The following is a 16,297-nucleotide window of genomic DNA, read 5'->3' as shown; positions in this document are numbered from 1 at the left end:
CACAGTGTTGGAAGAACAACCACGGGATATGTGCACCCACGGCCGTGGAGGAGCGCATAGGGTGGGTGCACCCGCGGCCCTGGAGGAGCCCGTGGGGTACGTGCATCCACACTCATGTAAGACTGTGCAGGGTGTATGCACGTGCAGGCACGGAAGGGCACGGGTGGTGCAAGCACACACAGTCAAGGAGAAGTGCTTGGGGTGGGAGCACCCCAGCAATGTAGCAGCATGCCTAGTTCATGCACCCACAGCTGTGGAGGAGTGCATGGGGTGGGAGCACCCACAGCTGTGGAGGAGTGTACGGGGTGGGATCACCTACAGCTGTAGAAGAGTGCACAGGGTGGAATCACCCACAGCTGTGGAGGAGTAAGTACGCTGTACGTACTCACAGTCATGGAGGATTGTGCTGCTTAGGAGTGCCCACAACCACCTAGGAGCATGGTGCATGCAAATGTAGCTGTGGAGGAGAGGACAGGGTGGGATCGTCCACAGCTGTGGAAGAGCATGCGCGGTGCATGCACCCACAGCTGTGGAGGAGTGTATGGGGTGGGTGCACCCGTGGCTGCAGAGGAACGCAGAGGGTGGGAGCACCCACAGCCCCAGAGGAGCACATGGGGTGCATGCACCCAGAGCTGTGGAGGAGCACACATGGTGCATGCACCCATGGCTACGGAGGAGTGCATTAGGTGCGTGCACCCACACTTATGTAGAAGGACAAAGGGTGTGCACACCCACAGCTGCGTAGGAGTTCACACAGGATCGCTTATAGAGTGCTCTCAGTGACATGTGTGGTACACAGAGCAGATGGCCAAGTGGTGGGATCATGTCCTCCTCCAGTGGTGGCTCAAGCAAGTATGGGAGTAACTGAGCAGAGATTTCTCCTTTAGTTTAAGCACCCTGTGATTTTGATCCGTGCTGACAGCTATGAAAGCTATACATCCAGACAACTGCATGCTATGGATATGCTATCAAAGCCCAGATCCGCATTTAGGACCTAAGTTTCCCTTCTGTTTCTCTCCCTCCCCCCTCTCCCCATTTTAACTCTTTAGTACTGATCATCCATCGGAGTGGACAATTGGAGAACAAACAGCTCGGAAATCAAAGGGCTGTCATGTTCCCCTGTGCGGAAAACCTTTCACAGAGCCTCCCCCTGCCTTTTCAGCGCCCCGGCTGCCTCCCGTCCCTCCAGCAGCCAGCCGGCACGCTGCTCCTCTGCTATTCATGGCCAGCGTGCAGCTGCAGCTACTCTCCTAGGCTGACACAGCAGCAGCTGCTATATGTGTGCCAGCTGGCTAGCTGCTCTCCAAAATCCTCTTGTCCGCCCTGCTCCCCTTGCTTTCCTGCTTCCCCACCTACAGACCTGCTTCTCCTTCCCCACCCACGTCTCTCACTCGCCACAATCTGCTCCGGTTTCCTATCTCCCCGCTGTCCTGAGCCTACCCCTCTGCTGTTGTGATTCACCTTACTTGCTCTCCAGGAAGCATCCCTTACTTTCCCTCTCATCCCTCCTGAGTTCAAACAGGAGCTCTCTGAAGTGGAGTGGTGAATATCGCTTTTAATTATTTTATGTGTCCTCTCTTTGAAACTGTGCCTCCCAACACAACTGCATTCAAACATTTTTTTGGTTAAGATAACCTCTGGTATAACCACCTTTAGAAGGCGGCAAAGGGAAAGCAGGGGGAGCTGAGGGAGGGCCAGGGCCTTGGTTTGAGGTGTTATTTTAAAATCACTACATTTTGCTGATCAGAAACTTTGCTGGGCCCCTACCCTTGCCCAGCTGTGCTGCTTGCTGGCTTCCAAATGGACAGGCAAATGCTTTAGTTTTTAATTACTTTTTCTGGTGGCTGAAAGGAAGGAGCTTCTTAGACTAGCTTTCTACCTAACGATTATTTTGCGGTGGATGGCAGCCAAAATATTTTGCAAGACAGGTATTTTGTTTGCATGTATCATCATAAACAAACATAAAACCTCATAATCTATGTTCAGCATTATGCGGTCAATATGCCTATGGAGGAAGACATATATTTTTATCACCAGGCTAAGCAAATGTAATACAGAAGAAAGATGATCCACTAGTTAGAGCATATGCTCAGTCTCTACAGAGCCAAGCTCGGTTACCTGCTGTATCATGGAATTTCTTTGTTACCTTGAGCACGCTGCATGCTTTTTTTGTGCTTTGGTTTCGCCTTTGTAAATATTCTACAGTACTCAAAAACTCTGGTGCCATTTAAAAATGCCTTTTCTCACCTGACTTCATAGGAGCAGAGAGGGGAGGTGCAGCTATTTCCAGGCATTCTCTCTGCTCAGGGAAATTTTCATTTTATTCTTCTTGGTGCTGCAGCCCCATTTTCAGCCTGAACTCCTTAGTTCTCTCACTGTGGTTACTATTATTTCTCAAGTGCCATGGACAATCACTCTTTTCTTCTGCAAGTATGTGAAGTTGTTTCACTATAGTTATGCACAGATAGTGATGGTTTTTAGGGAGCGCAGCAAAAATATTTCTTTACGTACAAACTTTGAGTTTTTAAAAAAGCTTGGTGGCCAGATCTGGAGGTGAATGCTGAGCAAGACTAAGAGGAGCCATCCCTTGCAGCTTGGACAACCCACGTCAGACCGTCCCTGCAGGACCAGCCCTGAAGGGGGACAGTCCAGCCTCCTGTGTAGTCCCTGCCTTCCCACGGGGGCTGCCTCCCACTAGCATTTTGGGGGAGATAAAGTTAGATAAGATGAAAAGCAAAAGGTCCTGTGCAGCCCTTGGGGGGGTGCCTTGGACACTTCCAACAGGCCAGCGAACTCTTCTGCATCCAGGTGTGCAGTGGCAGGATTTGCCCCGCTCTTGCTCCAGCAATTGCTGGGCTCCGGACCCCTGCCGCAGGACAGCTCACGGGACCGGGCTTCCCCCGCTCTGAGCAAGCATGCTGGAGGCAGCCAGCTCCATAACTCATTCCCAATCAGTTGCGCTCTCCAAGGCCCGCTCAAGGCCCTGGCTGCCAAGTGTAACGTGTCTCCTCTTACACCCACACCTGCAGCCCAGCCTGCTGTCACCCAACCCGCCGTCTTTCCCGGCTGTCCTGCATCTGGCTGCGCCCTGCGCCGGCAGCCATCCTTTCCCTGGCGAGTGAGGCCGGGACCTTTTCTTCCTCACTGTGGGGTCATCCTCACCTCACCTTCCCCAGAGAAGGGTCCTTGTGCCTTTGCGTTGAGTCATGGGGCCGTCCGTGCAGTCACGTGCAGGCAGGCACCTGCCTGCTGCTCAGGGGAAGTCGATATAAACTTCCCTATGCCGAGCACAAGCTTTGAGGTGCTCTTCTTTCACTCCCTCCCCACCAAAACAAGGGCTGTCAAGATCCAGGTAAAAAACCCATAAATATCTTCCGATTGCTGCTCCCTCACTTCCTCCTGCTGCGGCGCCTTCTCCTTTCTCTGGCAACCCCTGCTGAGGGTAGCAATTGAGAATGGGGGGCTGTGCATGAGAGAGGGGTGGAAATAGGGCTGAGGAAACTCATGCTTGACTTTAACCCGGGTTTGAGCTTGCAGTCAGCAGTTACTCATCCTGCACAAGGGGCGCTGCTGGAGAATATGGTCCCTCTGGCAGCAGAGGGACGCGCTCACCACCAGTCTCGGGCAGGATGGAGTGCCAGCATCCCACACCTCCTCGTTCCCAGCCCTCTGGGCCAGGATTTTTGCTTTTGTGCTCTGGCTGTGCGCTTGTGCTAAGTTTATGCCTGTATGCAAATCGTTTGCAAGTATGCTCATTAAATCATTTGCATAAAATATCCCCGGAGGATCATAGCAGCTAGGAAGGGGCAGGGTTTATCCATTTGCCTTAGAGACAGCAGAGGTACAGGGATGTCATTTGTCAGCATGCGTGTGGATATGGATATGGACATATATCTCATTTACCCAGGCCAGAATGCTTCCACTTGGGAAAGTTAAAGGCAAGAAGATCATTTTGGATGTTGTCCATCTGAAACTTGGCAGGGTAGGAGTTAACTCTCCCTTTCTGGCCAGAAAGGCTACAGCTGCCTGTTCGGAGAGCAAGGCATTGCAGGACAGAACCAGCTGTGAAGAATTAATTTCTCTCCTTCCTCCTCCATGAGAAGCCTTGTGGGCCGGGGCTAACAGTATGAATGGAGAAGACTGCTCAGGAAGAGATCTAGAGGGTAACCAGAGGAGAAAGATTTTGCTTTCTCTCTTCTTTGTGGAACTTGGCTAGAGCAAGGTATTTTGAGCTTTGCTGTGGACTTGGCAGGGTAAAGACATGTCTTCTCCCTTGACTTTTTAGTCATGGTCCTGTTGGATTTGTATGGCTCATGTAATGTTTTTAACGAGTGTATACATGCGTACATGTGCTCTTCATGGAAGCAAAGCAGACTTGAACTGCAAGGATGTTGTTTTTAAATATCTTCTAGTATAAGACCTGGGAGTGGTTTCTCATAGTTAGGACTGAGCTGCTAGTACAGCCCAAGAGAAGACCAAGTGGAGAAGGCATAAGGTAGTGCTTATATCTGTCTTCCTTCCTGACTACTACTAGGAAAGTAAAGTTATGCTTGATGGAAGTTGTGCCAGGAAAGGAACTGGGATCTTGGCACCACCCTTTCCTATTTCAGTGCTTGCACAGCTCTAAGCTGGTGCTGGCCTCTACGGGCTCCAGACCAAAAAGAAGGTGGTTTCCTATCGTTTCAACTTTGCTGTCTGGCATGCTTTCTGCTTTTGGGGCCTGGTCTTCGGCCAGCAGAAGCATATGCTGAGTCTGGCCCGAGAAGTCAGTTGGTCTCGGTTTGTACAGCTTGGTACTAAAGGCCAGCAATATTAAAAAAATAAAGGAGATCTACTGAACAGAGCCTTTGAGAGTTCCTCCCAACTGATGACCTCCCATGTTTCAAAGCCCTGCCTAAAATGTTAACACTTGGGGTGAGGGTGGAGGGTTAACTGGTCACTTGGGAAAAAAAATTAGAAAACCAGCTCAGCTGATCTGACTTCTGAGGCTCCTTAAAAGTGAAGTTCTCACTCTCCTAGTGGCTTATCTTCTTTGTGGATTTTCAGAAGACAACCCATCTGAGAAGCCTTCTCAAAACTGACTGAACTATGCTGTATCCACTATCCACAGCCATCTGTTGCTCTTAAGGTTCATTGCAGTCATCCTCAAAGAAACCTCTACCTATGACTTTCCTGGTGTATGAATCACAGAAAGTAAGGTCAGAAGGGATATCCAGAGATTATCTGGTTTATCCCATTCCACAAGGAAGGACAAACGGTGCCTGCTTCTTGCATTACAGATGGGTATCCAACCTCTTCTTAAAAACATCCCCAGATAGAAATTTCAAAGCTGTGATTGATAACCTGTTCTAGTGGTTAACTATCAGAAAACGTATGCTACTATATTGCTATGCTTTGATACCACTTCTTGACCTATTTGCAACGGACATGGAGCACAGCATATTCCCTTCCTCTCTGCTGCTACTCTTTATGTATTTGAAGACTCTGGTTTTGCCTTCCTCTGATGTCTTCTTTACAATGAAAAAAAAAAAGTATTTTTCTGGTCTTATATGATTTTAGAACATATTTTCTAGGCCCTTGATCATTCTTGTGGTCCTATTGTAGTCTCTCTGCCATTGTTCCTCAATTTTCTTAAAATCCAGTGCCCCAAATCGGACACGGAGTTCCAGTGAAATCTTAGCAGCACTGGATGAAGTGGGAGGAATACATCACAGACCAGGCAGAAGTCACTCCTGGCTATGCGTGCAAGCATGATGCTTGTTTTAATGTTCCTTTTTTTTCTTTCTTTCTTGCAACAGCATGATGTTGTTGACTTAGTTTGGTTTGCCCTCCACTGAGCAGATTTTTACCCTTGGAGCTTTAGATTGTGTTTTCTAGTTATGAGAATGTAATGCGAGGGTCAAAATCCCTAATAAAGGATAGATTTGTTGCATCTACTAGTTCTTGCATACCCTGCTGCCCCAGTGATAGGAAAAAGATCTGGGTGATTTAACAAATTTGTGTTAGCTGTTACTCACTTCTTTGTTATTTTCCAGATGTTTATAGAACATTTCTTTATTTGTTCCAGTCTTCTGACACCTTGTTGGTTCTCTGTGGGGTCTCAGAGAGCTGCTAACAGCCATGAGATTGCTTCAACAAGCAGCCTAAGCACACGATATTTAATTCAGCTAGGTATTCTTCACTTACTCTTTCTTCCTTCTAGACTGAGTTCTTTCTCTCTCATCTGTGGCACTAATTGTGTGTGAGTGGTCTTTTTACTGAAAGCTGAAGTAAAAAAGGCAAGCACTTCCACTGTCTTCACATCACACATTGCTAGCTTTCCTTCCCTGTTGGGTAGTTCTTCCATGGCCTTCATGTCCCTGCTAATGTATTTTATGTTTTCTTAATATCCTGTTGATCCTGTTGGTCATATTTCTTTTTACATCTTGACTTTTCTGGTTTGGTCCCTACATCTTCAGCCTATGCCTTTAAATTCACAGGCAAGTGGATCTCTTTTCCGTTTTCTGAATGCACTTTCTTGCATTAGAGGTCAATGAAGTGGTCATGATTTAAGCAAATCACTTGTCTCTTAGAACAGTTGCTTTCCCTTCTCTGCTGGGATTGTTTGAATTGATGTCCTTACCATTGTTTCTTTAAGGTGCTGCCAACTTTCCTGAATTCTCTTTTCTCTGAGACTTGTTTCTCATGATTATCAGTTCTATGAGGTTTTTGAAATATGGTTTCTGGAAGTCCATTGTATTTATTTTGCTGTTCTCCTTCCTTCCTTTCCTACGACTTGTGAACTCTGTTGTTTCATGGTCATTCTCACCCAAGCTGCATTCCTCTTGCATGTTATAAGCAGTTCTTTCTCTTTCGTTAGAATTTGACTCAAATTCAGTTCTCATTTTGATTATGTATCAAGGTTTTAATCTCTTCGTATTTATTCCTTATGCTGTTTGCATTATTTCATCAGGTGATCCATTATCCTCTTCAGCATCCCTCCAATGATTTTCTTATGAGTAATGGTATTTCCCCTAGTTTATAGTGCCTCTGCCCAAGTACTTGATGCTTGTATTTACCTGTTCACTTTTGAAACCAGTCCTTGAGGATCCTAGTTGCATTGATTCAGCAGGTCAGGGCACAGAGATGCCCTTCCTGCCTTGTGAGTTGAATGCTAGGTCTGATCACCAGTTCTTTTTCTTGGAACATCCATCCAATTTCAAGCAAGTCAAAACCTTCCTGGTGATACCACCTGCACAGCCATGTATTCATTTCCAGGAAAAGAGTTATAAGTAGCTGATGCCACTCGTGACCAAAATAGCTAGTGCTTTATTCATGGAAGGAATTTTCCCTTCCTCCTTTCATACATGAACGGGTCTGACCAATGCTAAGAAAACCCACTCTGGATATGTTGATTCTAGCCAACTGCCAACACATCAGATCTCTAATTCCCATCAAAAATTCGTAGGGAAATTATCCAAGATGCAGTTAGAAGTTTATTTAATTGAAACCCAATCTAGATTCAGACTAAGCCACTGACATCTTGGATAATCTGCTGTCAGAGGGAGGCCTGAGAAGCTCTTCCAGTGCAAAGGCCCAGTAACATACTTACACAGTGACACTGATTTAAAAAAAAAAAGACCAATAGCTATGACATTCCTATAGATTTTTTTTTTTCCAGTTACTAATGCATTTATTTGAATTGCTGCTTGATGCATAATTTGATCTGATGTGCACATTCATGCAATCTTTCTTCTCCCTCACTGGCACCTCCAGCCCCTTATATTTTGATAAATAAAATCAGATCTCTTTCTAAAAAATTTTCTCTTTGGGCTTACATATAACTGAGGTTGTCAGAGAAGTGATCATCCACATCGGAGCTCTTGAACTACAATACTTGTGCCCCCTGTCTCCATTAACACTTGGATCTCGGTCAGTCTTTGACCCTTCTTTCAGCCAGTGCCTTCCAGCGCTTTCTGTAAGAAGGCGATGTGCAGGAGCAGACCTCCAGCTTGCAGAAGACAGCTCAATTCATTTGAGGTAAGTGACTCAGAGCCAGGACCATGCCATCCATTGTGCTGGATCAGAGTCACATTCAGAATTCATCTGTTTATGCCCTGATTAACCATTCAAATAAAATTTTTATCACTCCTAGTTAAAAGCAGACATAAATGAGAGCTTCCTCTTCTGATCAAGAGACCTTGCTCCAAAACAGAATTCCTTCTTCCTGGAGCCAGGCAAAATAACCAAGAAGGGCAACAGATGATTCATCTACCAGTGCTCTCCCATCAAAAACTGTAGCTAAAACAAGATTACTAAGAAGAAGAGTGCTATTAAAGGAGGAAACTGCTGCTGTAATTTTGTTAAGGAACATGAGATTATTTAAAAGCCTTTTTAAAAGTGTGTTTGTTCCGGGAGAGGAGGGGTGAGGGAGGATTTCAGAGGAAGGGAGAAGGGAGAGAAATTATTAGCCTTTCTTGCCTATGAAGATTCATGCTGCTTTCTTTTCCTTAGCCAGCAAGGGTAGCTATTTCAGGAGCCATTGTAAGTCATTACTCCAGCCCTAATGAATAGGATACAACCTGCACCTTCGCTTTGCAGAGGCTGAAAGCATGGAAAAAAAAGGTTGTGGGGCGTAGAGGATTTGGTGCACTATACTGCACATAATCGCAGGTTAAGACTTTTATCCAGCCTGCATTTTTGTTCCTGGCCATGATGATCCCTAGCGTACTCGCACAGCAGCAGTCTCACATTGCTGAGTATTGCTTTATAAACTCTCAAAGCCGTGAACAAGCAAGCCTCAAAGCGTGTACCTCGCTTCACTCGATGATGATCGCCAGCTTTGTTTTACACCTGCTTAGCACACGAAGCAGCGATGAAGCAGGCGGTGAAACAGGCTGCTACTGCTTTCTGCAGGCTCCACCGTATCTTATTCATGGAGAATTACACAGCACATACATGTTAGTGCAGTGACCCCGTAGGAAGCGGTGCAGGGACCTACAGGGCAGAATCCCAGAGCTGGAGGGGAGCAGGGATTTGGGTGAATCTGCCAGGACAGATCTGGCGCTGGCTGCAGACCTTAGCTGGGGACTGCTGCCGGATTTGGTCTGCCCCCGGTGCGCCAGGTTGCCCGTGGAGCCGGGCCAGCACAGCTGTCCCTGGGATCAAGGGCAGAGCCTTTGCCTGGAAAGCTGGAGATCCCATTCTGCTTCTGAAAGTGGCTTCTTCACATACCAGCTGGATGAATTGTAGGTGTTATTGAGAGAGAAGGAAAGAGGATTTGTGCCCTGCAGACACAGATCACTGGCCAGGAGTTACATGTAGCCACTCCAAATGTGATTCTGCGTAGAAAAAGCTAAGGGACCAGAGGGATCCATTAAACCAGATGCTTCAGTCGTACAAAAATCATTTTGTGTACAGTGTCAACTTGCAGTTAGAGCTGTGCATTTTGATCAGATTTTTCAAGGTCAGATGGAAACTTGATGGTGATCCGGTCTGACCTCAACTGGTTTTCAGGCTTTCACTCAGTTTGCTGTTATTAAGAGAGGCTGTGCAGCAGGGCTCCCTGAGTTCGGTTCAGGAAGGGCCACTCACTGGGCAGGATTTGGCCCGGGGGCTGCATAGCAAACTGAGAAAACACTGCTGAGCAGCAGAGAAAAAGCTCCGGGACCCGGCACAGGTTGTGTCTGCATTTCTCCCGGACAAAGGAAGAGTGCTCTGGAGTGGAGCAGATACCTGTTTGTTAACCACATGTTGAAATTGCATTGCTATTATAAATTAATGGTATGTTTTAAACACAGAGCTCCACTGAGCAGAATGTTATAAAACTTTGGCTTTGTAATGTGGCAGGATGGGGGCTTGGGGGAACTGCAGCAGTTCTGGACTTAAAAAAAGAAATGTTACACGAAGGAGCTTGGAAGTTGAGAGAGGTTCCAGTAATGAGCAATTCTGAATAAAAAGATTGAATTCAAGCTGCAAAAAAATGTTCAGGATGTGGCTTGTTTTCTGTAGTTAATCGCTTCTAATATTTAAGAAAAAAAAAAAGAGGGAATGGAAATGGTGTTTTGTTTAAAAATAGGATCAGAGGTTCTAGTAAACACATGAAGCAATCCCACAGTTTATTGTACCCTGGGATCCCTCCCCTCAAACAGGTTCACCCTACTCGATGCAGTCCTGGGAGAGCCAAAAATGAGTTTGCATTTTAAAAGTGTACATTCAAGATTTGGTAGCCTCCGAATTTGGTTTTAGCCCTCAAAGTGTGTGTCCAAAGTGTATGTCACACACCAGCCGCGATGTATGTATGCAAGGAAACAGGGAATCGGACCTGCTGTTACTTCAATGTGCAAACTGACCCCCCTCTGGAGAGAGACCCCCCAGCTCCTGTGTCAGACCCACCGTACGGCTGGCGCAGCCTCCCGTCGCTGCCATGCCGTATGAAATCTCTCTCCGCAGGCCAGCAACGTGCCCGGGGCCTCCGAAACCCTGGATCCATCCAGCATGGACCAAAACACACGGAGCTGGCTGCACGCCCAAACGCAGGGTTTTGTGGGTGTATTGTGTCCTTGCATACATTTCCAGGCAGAACATATTACACCTAGCTTTGGATGCCAAACTTTTCCAATTATGAGAGTACAGTAATTCACCAAGGAGTAAGTATTCCTTCATTTCCTTTGCTTGGAAATGATACCGAGAATCTGTTCTGAATGGAGGCAGATGAAAAATGCTACATGTTAATACATATTCTGGGTTAGCTGTCTTTGTTAAATTAGAATGAATGCTGCTCATTTCCCATCTGGTCCTCTTTGACATTACTTCCAGAATATATTCACAGCTCTTATTTGTACAGTACAAATGGCTGGCTGTAGTACCAACTTTACCTTTTATAGGCTGCTAAAATGTTGGCGCCAGATCGCAAAATAACGTTCTACTTCTAGGAAGCATCTGTGGACATTACTTGCTCCAACAGCTTTCTTTTTTTCCTCCTCTTATTTTCTTTAAATGTAACCATATATGTGAAGCGAGTTTGTTGTCAAACCGAGTGAAAGTTGACAGTTTGACAATCCTGGAGCCTGCAATCTTCCTCGCGAAGCGAGGATGCAGCAGGCAGATCAAGCAACATGCTATCAGCCTTCTCATCTTTTCTGCACAGCCTTCCCCGAGGGCTGAAAGAACAGATATTTCTCCATCTGCAGCTGCTTGGTGGTGCTCTTGCTGGCTGCTGTGCCAAGGGATTTTGTGCTCTGGATCCCCACGCACTCTGGGTTACCCTGAAAAATACCGATGTAACAGAAACCAAACAGCTCTCAGCCAGGCTGAATCCAGTGCTGCCGACCTGAGCTGGTTCTCTGATTTTTCCTAAATCTTCCCATCCACGAGTGTTTGTTTCTGGCAGTTTCCTTAGCAGGCTTCCCGTTCCAGCAACCTCTGCCCCTGCCCTCCGATGCGTTTCAGACCTACCTTGGTAAACAGAGTGTTGTGATCTGAAACGCCCACGTTTGTCTGCCTGGAGTGACCAAGGGCTGCAGCACCGCGCTGGGAATTCTCACCATAGCAACTACTGGCATTGACAGAATTTGGTACTTATTAAATAGGCTGTTTGTTTACCTCTTGGGCTGCGAGAGTAGACTACAGCCTGCGGTGAAACACCATGAGCTGAACAATGCCGGGCTGCCGCTAGTATCTTCACGTGTAAACCAGATAATTACTGTGCTCTGTAAATGAAACGGGTATGGAAAGCCTGCGTGGGGTAGGAGTGTTGAAGATGTAGGGTGACACGCTATTATTATCGGAAGATCAGCAAGCATGCTCATCAGACACTGCTAGGCGGTCTTGATGGATCCAGCAGAAAGTGAGTCCTGCTGGTCACGTCTCCTCAACAGACAATCTAAGTGACCGTGTTCACGGAGGTCAGTTCATGGGCTTAGCAAGCAGCAAATGAATGAGGAAAAAAAAAATAATTATTGGTACCCCAGCAGAAAATAAGCAGGCTTGCACATAAATGCTCAGCCCTCAGCCTCCCAGGGATCAAATGTATGGAAGTGGTTTTTAGGATGTTTGTCAATGCCCAAAATGCAGAATCCCATAACAGCACAAAAGTGATTTTTACAAAACGCCTCCCGTCATCTGTGCAACAGTTTCAGTTCCAGCAATGTGGCATCTGCCAGCCTCTGTGCAACCCCATGCTTCCAGTGGGCGGGCCATAACCTGGTGTGGGGCTGCTGTAAGCTAGGTTCAGCAAAGGATATAGGTGATAAAAATAGGAGGAAGCACCCAAGGTTGAACCTCTTCTGCCCATCCCAGACCTGCCCAACCTCCTTAGCAGTGCCTCTGTCAGGGCAATGGCTTTCAAGACCTACACGTGGGTGCTGCTGGGCACCCACCACTGCCCAGGCGGGAGCAGGTTGATTCTCAGCCTCAGCACAAGCTCTCCGAGCTGTGGTGTCCCATGGGTGCTGCGCACTGGGTGCAAACTGCCCATGCATGCACCCTGGCAGCAAAGCCTCGGGGTAGCCCTGTAAAATCAGCTAATGACTCCCCAGCACAGCCAAATCCCCAGAGAAGGGGCACGTGCAGGCACGGCCAGAGCACAAACCAGGAGCATTGAGCATCAAGCATCCTGTGGCACACAGCTGCAGTTTCTGTCCAGCACCCGAATGCGCTGCCCACTCTCCCACACGTCCCCTACAAGCCTGCGATCTGGGTGGGAATTCCTGCTTGCCCCTGCCTACCTGGTGCCTGAGCCCCACTGAGGTTTAGGATGAGGGCCCAGTCCAGGCAGCAGCCGCAGCACGTGGCTGTAAGACACTGAAAAAGGAAAGAGGAACCATACTGCACAACCCCCATCTGGCATCCCCATTAAAAGGGGCGAGGGCTGCTGCTCAGCTCCCTAGGCAGGGAGGGGAAGGGAGGTGGGCTGGAGTCACTTTCCATACCGTCGCCTAATTAGAGCACTTCTGTAAGAGGGGACAGGTTCAAGCCCCACTCCCTTCACCTTTTAGGGGAGCACTATAGCCATCTGGTCACAGATGGGATGCTTAGGACTTTCTGCAGGCAGGTGCTTGTAGGAAAGGAGGGCAAAGGAGAGAAATACCTCCATGACAAAGGTGAACCTGGAAACCAGACTCTGCTGACTGCAAAAAACCAAGGACTCCACAGCTTTTATTAACACTTTACCTCAGGTCTTACCTTGAACTAAGTTCTCTCCCTTCCTTAGGCAGTAATTCTTGCTCTTTTTTTTTCTAACCTTATCACTTTGCTAGTAGTCCTCTCTTCTGTGCAGGTGCTAACTCTTCTTTTCACTTACCTTAAGTAATTAACAAAATTAAACTGAAGAAATTGCGTGCAGATATCCCCAGACTGGAGTTGCTGCTTTGCTTTCAAACTTGAAGAAGAGCTTTTAGGCCTGGAAACCTGCCTGTTTTCTCTATGTGAGCTTGTCTGATGAGAGGCATTATTTCTCCATACAACCCTGGCCTTGCATAATGGCAGGGAGAGGAAAGCCCTGTGCTCTTGTCCCTGTTCCCCCAACTCTTTCAGCATCTGATTAATTTTAAATGCAGAGTGCTTTCCTTAGGGGTGCCTTGAGCACAAGGCTGAGGAACCATTTCTGCTCTTTAACTCCTGGCTAACGAGAGCCTCAGTTATTTTTGATTCAGCATCAGCGGGAGGAGGGATGGAGAATGCCTCTGTATCCCAGCCAGGTGTGGGTGCCCTCCTGGGGGACTTCCAGTGGTTTTGGCTCCTCATCTGAATGTGCCCGTGGTGGGAACCAGGGGGGGTCTGGTCCCCACAGCTGGGTTCCTCCCTGCTCATAGCAGTGAGGAGATATGCCAGAAGGCAGCGGGGAATAAATTGCTACTGCAGCAATGGTTTCAGCTGGTGGGATCCTGGGAGGGCTTGTGCAGGCTGGGCCACCACAGCTTTGCTGCCACCACCCAGGGTGCAGCTCTGAGCACAGCTGATCTCACCCAGACCCACACATCTTGATGTATGGGGTAGCGCTGCAGTCCACTTGGACATCACAGCCCCTCATGACTTCAGTATCCTCTGGTTATGGGTGCTTGACTTTAGACGGCAAAGATTCATTTTCTGAGGTGCTGGACTCTCCTTGTTCTTGCTGCAGTCAGGGCAGAGCACAGCAGAAGCATCAAATTAGAGCCTCCAGTTTGGTTAGAGAATAGGGATATCAGCAGCAGCATACCCGGAGGGGAGAGGTTATTGCTCTCCCTTTGAAAGGACAAGGATGGAGTTCAGTGAAGGTATGAGGATTAAGCAAATGCTAATGGTGAGCATGTAAATGGCTGATCAGATTAGAGGGAGAGCTGCAGGCCGGTACATGTGGGGACAAGCAGAGTTATGGGGCAGATACTGGCCACGGGGCTCTTGCTTTGGCTGCTCCTGCCTCTCAGAGAGGTGCTGCTGTGCCTTGTTTCCAGGTTGGTTGTGGCAGGTTGGTATGTTGCTCTTGTTCCAGCCTTCCCACTTACTATGACCAGGCACATTTGACATTTCAAAGTATTTTTCTACTGGCTGTCATATGAGCACAAGTATGACCCAAAATGTGGCCTTGACTATTTCAGGGTGACCATATGAAAGACCTTCAACAGCTAAAATTTCTTCAGTGTCAGAAAATTGGTGGTGCTTGAAGATACAGAGATGTTGAAAGATGGTTTCTTGCCATTAAGTTCTGCAAGGAGAGGGGCGATGGCATGTGTCGGGCTCTGATGGGGTGGTAATGCCCCACTCACCCGGAGAACCTTTCAGTCAGCCTTGTGTGGGACTTCCTCAGTACAGGATAAAATCATGGTCCCTTGGAAATCAACCATGAGTTCCTATGGACAAAAGGACACTTATAAAATGTATCTTTGCTCAAGAAGTAAGCAATGTGCAGAGTTAATTACATTAAACAGAAAAAAATATTTGTGTGTTAATTTTGTACATGAATTAGCTAGGTAAGAGGGAATGTGGTTTTTTCATCAGATTATTTCTTTCTGCTTTCCTACTTCCATGATTTCTGATGAACTGCAGTTCCCCAGCTGTACTTCAAAATATTAAGAACGGTTGCGGAAAGTGTGGAGTTGAACACCAGAAGAAAACTGGCCCATTTTTCTCAGTTCATAAGGGGGTCCCAACCTGAGTCTTTTGCTGAACTCACACCATCCCTGAACACCAGCAGTCGTTTCTGGTTTCTGCTTTAGAATAACACCGGTGGCTTTCCTGAGGACCTGTTCAAAGTGGGGACTGCTCTGCATCTGTACGTGCAGGATTTCCCTGTGGGGAGGGAAGAACCCGACTTAGTGCATATTAACCCTGCTGTACCCTTCCGCCCCCGGCAGTGGTGCTGGGCTGCGAGGGAGGCGGAGGTCAGGAGCTGAGCCAAGCCCTGAGCTATGGGACGGCCTGCACATCCCCCTGCCCACTTTAAATATGCTCCTTCCCACTGTGAAGCTGCACATCCATGATTTGGGGTGAACTGAAACTGACCTTCAGGGGCAGCTGAGCCTAAACCAGACCTGAACCCCCAAGTTTATCCTGGTTCAAATACCTGAGAGATGACTGCTACGAATCAGACAATAAGTCCCTTTGTCTCCCATTTCTGACTCGTCCTCTTTTACTGCCTCACGTTTCCAGCAATGAATGAGTCCAACTGCCAGTTCAGAGAATTATTTTTGTGGCAGAGCGTGCCTGATGGAAGAGACACCCATTGCTATCCATTTCCATTAGCAGGCTGTCAATAGAAATTAAATTACATGAATAAGGCACTATCAGTGCCAACATCACTGCAGGAAAACATTAATTAATCCTCATTTACATTAGTCAGTGCTACCATCAAATAGACTCTTCTGTTGCTACAAAAGACATTTCCACAAATGATTGTTGCTGTCTGATACAGATTCACAGAACCTCACTGACTCACTTTTTGGGCACTCGCCATCGCATTCGGGGTCTGAACGAAGCAAATGCTTTGTGGGATCCTATTCAAAGCCCAAGTTGAATGTTGGGCCTCCGAGTCCTATTCAAACCAACCCAGACACTGAAGAGGTGAGGCTTTGGGCTTTAGAGAAAATAAATCCCCAATTAACTTACAACAGTCAAAGCAAATTTATTTTTCTAAGGAGTTCGTGATGTGCCCATCACCGTTATATCTAAACATCACGAAGGGTCTAATGATCTTTCAGAGGGTGTTATATAATAGGAGGAAAACAGAGAGGACTGATCCTTCCCTTCTGGCTTGAGAAGGAAGGATTAAGAACTAAACTCTTTCGTGAATGAACATTTAAGTAAGACATGCCCTATTTAAATCACAGGATGTCTTTAC

At 47.2% G+C, this 16,297-nt stretch overlaps 1 protein-coding gene across 1 annotated transcript in view; it reads right to left on the bottom strand.

Moving 5' to 3' along the window:
- The window catches only part of JAG2 (jagged 2), a 90,880-nt gene that overhangs the window by 73,864 nt on the left and 719 nt on the right, over nucleotides 1–16,297 (bottom strand). The window lies entirely within an intron of this gene.

The sequence above is a fragment of the Pygoscelis adeliae genome, unplaced genomic scaffold (assembly GCF_000699105.1).
Source record: "Pygoscelis adeliae isolate BGI_AS28 unplaced genomic scaffold, ASM69910v1 Scaffold130, whole genome shotgun sequence".
NCBI classification, from domain to species: Eukaryota; Metazoa; Chordata; class Aves; order Sphenisciformes; family Spheniscidae; genus Pygoscelis; species Pygoscelis adeliae.
This window is presented reverse-complemented; position numbering and strand designations above follow the sequence as displayed.